At 33.5% G+C, this 7,591-nt stretch overlaps 1 non-coding gene across 1 annotated transcript; it reads left to right on the top strand.

The window, feature by feature from the left end:
* Positions 1-1,339: 1,339 nt before the first annotated feature.
* Positions 1,340-1,445, top strand: LOC114913291 (small nucleolar RNA R71). The gene has a single exon (XR_003799300.1). It is a non-coding gene; the product is annotated as a small nucleolar RNA R71 (small nucleolar RNA).
* The last annotated feature ends 6,146 nt before the right edge of the window (positions 1,446-7,591 follow it).

The raw sequence follows: 7,591 nt of genomic DNA, 5'->3' as shown, positions 1-7,591 counted from the left end.
AAGTATAAAAATATATCCTAAAAATATGATATGTATCAGTCAAGATTGGCTTCTAGGACATACATCTAACAAGAGGCACTTGGATCTTTAAGTTTAGGAGGGGTAGAATGTTGGAAGATTGAGTTGGCCTATTCAGTGAAGCAGACTTTTTTTAGGATTTGTATTTGAGATTTTCATTTTTGTGTGTGCAAATCCTTCAAAAACTTGGCATAGATCGAGACCTATTTTATTTAATCAAGAAGGGAAAGATTGATTTGAACTTATTTAAATAGTTCTAATATTTCATCTAGTTTACCCTTCTTGTTAAATGGCACGGGGATTCTAGTACACTTGAGAATGGAGCTCTAGATAACTGAGGTGGTGCTAATGATATAGATTTATACTTTACCTTAAGGTCCTCCTTATCCTTGGATGGTTCATATTCAGTCAACTTCTCATTGGTTTTGGTCTGTAGTTGGGTTGGTTTTTGTGATGGTTGTTCTAAAGTCTTCCCATTTCTTAAGGTCATAATGGCTTTCACATGTTCAGAAAAGATTTTTGGAGCATTGGTGCTTTTAGTCATGTACTACCCTCTTGGATTTCTAACAAGTTGACTAGGCAGTTTACCCTCCTCCCTCCTGCTGAGAGTAGTGGCTAGTTGACCCATTTGGGTCTCTAGCTTTGCAATCATTTGAGTGAGGGAGCGGAGGATTTGTCGAATGTCTTCCTCGAAAGAAAGGCTGTAATTGGGTACAGGCTGTGAGATATGCTGGTGCTGGCTATAGGATCGATATCTATATTGTGATTCCTAAAAATTGGATCTATAAGTAGTCGGGTTAACCACAGGTTGGGGTTTCCATAAAAAATTTAGGTGATCTCTCCAGTCTGGATTATAGGTATTTGAGTAAGGGTTGTGTCCTGGTCTATAATTATTCTAAGTTTGTACTTGGTTTACTTGTTCATGTATAAACTCAAAAAATTAGGATGTAGTAGGACAATCATAAACAGTATGTGCAGGACTCGAACATATGGAACAAACATCGATCGTAGTTGTGGCTGGAGTACTGGTGGGTAATACTTGCAGTATTCGGTCTAATTTTTGAGCTAATTCATCCACTCTACAATGGATGTCCATCGAACTACTAATTTCATAAATCCAATCACGTTTAGGTCCAGTCATGGGAGGGTCTCTCCTGACAGTAGACATGTGGTGCAGTAAATTTTTACATAAGATTTCAAACAGTTGTTAGGCTTCATGTTCAGTTTTAGCATGAAGGTTCTACTACATGATGCATCGACCATTTGTTGGTGCTTCTCTGACAAGACATCATAGAAGCACTGGACCAGTTGCCACTTGGGTACAGCATGGTGGGGGTATTTTTTAATTAGTTTTTTCAATCTCTTCCATGTCTCATTAAATATCTCCTCATCCAACTGAAAAAAACTAGTTATGGCCTTATGGATTTGATTAGTCTTTCCTATTGGGAAGTACTTCTCAAAAAATTTTTTCTGAAGTTGATCTCAGGTTGAAATTATTATGGTATCCAAGGAGTTCAGCCAATATTTGGCTTTATCCTTCAATGAAAAAGAAAACAATTTCAGTCTGAGAGCATCATCAGAAAAATTTTGGATTTTAACTGTAGAGCAAATTTTGAAGAATTTATCAAGATATTTGTATGGATCCTCATTAGCAAGTCCATAGAAAGATGGTAGTATTTGAATGACATTGGACTTAATCTCATATTGAGTCACTTCTATAGGAAGTACTTGGATACATAGGGAGTAGGTATATGATGGAGTGAAGTACTCCCTCAATTGGCATGTGGTTCATTATCCTTGATGTCCATGTTTCTCGATCTGTTGGCTCTAAGGGTTTATTCAATTTCAAGATCTAGAGATTGAATTTTGGGTTGTAATGAACAATGCCCAAGCATAAACTCTATAATTATACCTTAGAGCAAACACAAAAAAATTTAGTTTTTGTGAGTTTTTTTAAATTTTTTTAGTGTAAAAAAAATAATGAAAGAAATTCTAAAGATGAAAAAGCTAGAGAGTCCTAAATCGAAGAAATAGATGAAAGGAGTTTTATTAGGTTTTAATATTTGTTAGTTAGCAATCAAGTTATGCAAGCAATCCTAACTAACGGTTATCCTAGATCTAGATAGCTCCTAACTATTCCAAGGCTACCTTCAAGTACTCCAAGTAAAAGACTAGCCACTCAACTGGTTAGGTAAGTGTAAGGCTGGTGTAGGTCTCCTCCGTTGCTTTCTTTAGACATCAATTAAAATTGATTAGATAAGTGAATAGAATCTATTAAATAACCACCTTCCTTCAAGATCTTATTTTTGAACTATTTTTCTAGACATCAGTCAAAATGACTAACCCTAACCACATCTAACTCTTAGGGTTCCTTATCATATTGAGTTCGAGAGTCCTTAGGGGCTAACATCTAATTAATTTTAGGTTAAAGGTTTGGGTTACTGTAAATATAGGATGGTGGTTTGTGAGCCAAGAAAAAATGATGAAATCCCTACCTTATGTTGTTTAGGATTTTGTCCTTAAGATATTTTATGAAAATATATAATACAAAAAGAAAACTTGTCCAATACAAGTAAGAAGCTTTTAAGGTTTAATTAGTTTTTCTATTTTAGTTAAGTGTTAGGTGGTGTCTTTGTTTTCTTTATGTTATGTTATCTAGAGCAAGAAGAATAAAATGTAAATTTTAAATTAGATTAATTAGTTTTGAAGTGGTTTAAAGAATTTAACTAAATGGAAAGTAAATTATTTTAAGCTATAAAAAATAGTAAATCACTAGACTATAGGAAGCAAAAAATTTTTCTATGCATGCAAATAAAATAATCTAGTTAGAATTTTTTTTAATTTTTATGATTTTTTGATTTTTTTTTATAAGCTAACCATGCTAATGATCTCCAACAACAGTGCCAAAATTTGATCACTATCATAGGCGGTCAAATATAAAATCTAACTCAAACTATATAGATAAGATAAGTTAGGATCGAATCCACAGGGATCAATGGGGTTATGTTCACTTTTAATTATAGTTAAATCATAAAACTAAAAATATGAAAGAGTAGGAACATGGTTGAAAGGAAACAAAAGTTTGAATCAAACGAAAATTGTAACTAATAAGCAAGCAAATAAGATATGCATCCCAAGATTTCAATTCGATTTCTTTTTAATGAAGGATAAATTAGTTCTTTATTATGTAATTATTAAAACTATGATTGATCTTTGATCATAACTTATCTCGCTAGATACAAATCATAGTACCTTGATTTGCTCCTACGTAGTCATAGCTTATTCTAACTATCAAATCATAAAAATAAATAAAATATCCTATAATCAGATCCCAATCATAGCCTATCTCACTGAGCATGAATCGTACGATTAGATCATGACTTGTCTCTACGTGTCATAGGCTATTCAAAGATCTCAATCATAGTCCAAACAATAAGCACAATACTTGAAGTAATGAAAGAAAGATTTTATTCATGAAAGAAAAGATCATCACAATCAAGATTTAATTACATGACAAAGAAACTAAAATATAAATATTAAAAAGAATCTCATCTACTCCCTTGGGGACTCAGAGTTTAGCCACGCATGGTGCCTGCAAGCATCATCTTCACAGGAGAAAGATAAGGAAGAAGACTCCAGGCAACCATCCTTTTTTTTCTCTCTCAAAATCCCTTACAAAACTCTAGAAAAAAGAAAATAAAAAGGTTCTACGGCCCTGCTCACTGCTGCTCACCTCCTCTTTCAAATCCCACGGTCTCCCCCTTTAAATAGAGTGAAAATTGGTTGAAATTCGGTCAAATTCGAGCTTTTAATCATTGTAAAACTCTTCAACCCACGTCCACCATTGGATGGAGATCGAACGGCTCAAAAATCAGCTCAAAATGTCCCAAAATAGGTCGGATGCATCCTCAGCCATTGGATCGTCCGTTGGATCGAATCTCATCCATTGGATGGTGCAAACTCAGTCCATACTCCTTTCTTCAGTCGAGAATGTTTCTGACCATTCGATCAAGCCCCAGGATGGCTTTGGACCGTTGGATTGCGCTCTAAAGTAGATCACCACCGCTGGATATAGTAAGGATGAACCACAACCATTCGATCACGTGTAAAACTCGTTGGCAACCATCTGATCGTGTGCTGGTGCATGAATCGGATGAAACTATTCCTATGGACCATGCTTTGATTTTGTGGACCGGCCGATCAGTCAACTATGCACCGAGCGGCAATTGGGCTTTATTTTGGGTCAATTTTGAGTTGGTTTTGGACCTAATTTCAGTTTGAATTTGAGTCTTCATTCAGAATCTATTTTAAGTCCGATTTGCTTCAAATTTTCTTCTTTTTAACCTGTGAATCGAGCTCTTTCTATTGACGATCATATTTCCTGTAAAAGATAAATAGAAGTATTAATTTCTTAAGAATTAAAATAAATTAATTTATAAATTAATTCTTTTATAGATATATTTAATGTACTTGTCAAGTGAATTCAAATTTCCTTCGGTGGGCGAATTGAAAAAAATCAGTAGAGTTTGAGCTCTATGAATTATGACTTACTTTTTCGGAGAGCATCCTATCCTTCTTTATATAAAGGGAGCTTGTTTATATCGTTAGGCCATTAGGAGAGTTTGTTAGGCTGTTAAAAATTTATTAAGCCATTAATTTATTATAATAGAATTGCCATTTGTATGGAAATCATGGGTTGTTCACTCCACATAGAGAGTAATTGGAACATAGCTGGAAGACAGCTGTAGCAGAGCTAGAGAGTAACTGATTTGTAGTATATCTGATTCTAATCATATTGGTTCATGATCGATGTCCCAGATCTGTCAGATCGATAGATGTCTTATCTGATCACAATGCTCAATTGAGTAATCCAGATCATTTAGATCGATATGCAGTCAAGCCGAAGGCTAAGCCAAATTGACATTTTACCATCCGGACTCTGAGTTGACTTGACCAATATAATTCTCAGATGATCCTTTCTGATGTTGCCATATGGCCAAAAGTTGATTAGTTGCACCAACAATATAATTTTAGCATGTTTGGTCAATCACGACAAAATAATTTTTTTTCAAAATGATTTATGTTTGGTTGAGTATATATTTCTTTTAGAAAAACTGTGTAAAATATCTAATATGTTCTTAGTAGATATAAGACTATTTTTTTTATCTCAAACTTCATATAAATAATAATATTATATTAATATTTTAAAATAATAAGTTTATTAATATACATATACATATAGTATTAAACAATACTATATTAATATAAATATTAATATATTAATATAAATACTATATTAATATTAATAAAATATTATATTAGACTAAATATTAAAATAATATTAATATATTATAAATATTATATTATATAAATATAAATATTAGAATTTCAATTATGAATATTTTTGAGAAAAAAAAAAAAACACCATCCATTCCCATCCCGTAGTTTCAAAATTTATCTTCTCCTTGAGTTTTTATTTCTCGTGAAACATATAAAATGTCTTTCCATAAGAAAAACTTTTCCATTCTATCTCCTCTTAAAAGTCCAACCAAATGAAAGGATTCGTCTTTAGTTTCCAGTTTTTTTTCTTTCCTCATCCAAACGAGTCCTTGGTCCTCCCAGGAGGGCCAAATAAAATTCCTAAACGTCCTCCTCCTTAATTTGTTCACGTTTAAGTACTTTCCAAGGGCTCGATCAGCTCCGCGCCGCGGGCCGCTCCTGCCGTGCCAGCGGATAGCTGGAGCCCACGCCCGGACGGGGACCACCGACTGCGGAAGCAAAGGAGGCGTTGGAAGGGAGCGGAGAAGATGCCGACGAAAAGAAAAAGAAGGAAACGACCGAGTGTGGACTTGGGGAAAAAGAAGCGAATAAAACAACGTTTTATCTGAAGCAGGATGGCGATGAGGCGTGACACGTTTTGCAACTGTTACTTTGCATGAGCTTGAGATGGAGACGCAGGGAGGGAGAAGGTCAAAGGGGTATGGCACGGGAGGCCAAGCACGCTGTGTAAACGCGGTGGATTTGAGCGCTGTTTATGTGCGCCTGCCGTTTTGTGCGGTTGTGAGGACTGAAATCGAATGGAATAAGTTCATATTTATATTTATTTTACCTATAAATACAGATATAAATATTATTTAAATATAAAAATTTATATTTATATTTATTTTAAATAAATATAAATATAATTTATATATTAAAGATATAGATATAATTATGAATATAAGTTGAATAATTAAATTTTATGACTAAAGAATCAAAAAAATTACTAAATAGATAATAAATAAAATTAATACTATATTTATATAGTTGTATATTTTTTAAAAAAATTAATAAATATTATATAAAATTATAAAAAAATTATAAATAGATTTGAATATTCGGATATGAATCGAATAGTTATCTATTTATATTTATATTTATTTTTTAAATTTATCATTTGCTTCACCTATGGTTTAGGATGAATCATTTTTCATCGGGCCGAGAAATCCGAAATATTGTTGCCCTGCATGCGTGAAAGATAGGTACCAGTTTCAAGAGACGAGAGTGACGTAGATGGATCATAGATCGCGTACTGAGATAGAATATTTAGGATTTTTGAAATGAGGAAGTGATGTTAATCTATCCGTTATGGAGCGTCAGATATCTAATTTAAGTGGTCGCCAATTTCTATGACTTAGGTACGGTAGATTTCAAATGGCCAACAAAGAAGTTAAGAGTAGAGATTGTTTTCCTACTTAAAACTGGCTTTTCTGGTGAATTGGTTGCAAAAATAGAGTTGCAACACGTGGAGAAAAATTAGAGAAGTCTATAGGATTTGAATTTATTCAACAGAATTTATAAAGAATAAATACAACTTAATTCAACTTGTTTAGCAATATAAGATGTAGCTAGGGAAAAGTAGTTAATAGACCAGCTGCCAAAACATGTCAGTCTGCAACAGTGGCTAATGCGGGTTAAAGCTTGTTAGATACAGCAATTTTTTTTTTGGTAGAACAGACTGTTCATGCATTTTGGTACGAGTACATCCAAAAAAATTAAAAAAAAAAATTTCAAAATGTTCAAAAGATATCTTCCGCATCGATCGATCTTGCCAATAGAGTTAAATACATAAGAGACCATCCAATCGGTAGTACTAAATTGACCTTGCATAGATGTGATGTATATCGAAAGAAATGCAGATCCCTATTAAATGCCAAATATCGTGACGTGCATTCACCCGAGGTGATTATTGCCGAATCCAAGCAATCTCGATGGCTGAATCCCCTTCCACCACCAACCGTTGATCCAGCATCCTTACAACCATAACCCACTAAGGCACAAAGCCCCAAGGCCCATACTGCAGGGACAACACAAAAAAATGTCCGATAAGGAAAATTAAAAATATAAACAGATAGCGTACAAGACTACAGGTACTGTGATGTTAATGTGCTGTGCCCCAGGACATATGTTCGGCAGCATGACTTAATCAATTTTATAATAATTAAAATTGATAATTTTCAACGCAACCTATATAGATATGGATACGATATAACATATATTTAAATAAATTTAAATTTAAAATAAATTAATAAAT

Source organism: Elaeis guineensis, chromosome 9 (genome assembly GCF_000442705.2).
Source record: "Elaeis guineensis isolate ETL-2024a chromosome 9, EG11, whole genome shotgun sequence".
Classification (NCBI taxonomy): domain Eukaryota; kingdom Viridiplantae; phylum Streptophyta; class Magnoliopsida; order Arecales; family Arecaceae; genus Elaeis; species Elaeis guineensis.
The sequence above is the reverse complement of the archived record's forward strand: the minus strand, read 5'-3'. Positions and strand labels throughout refer to the sequence as shown.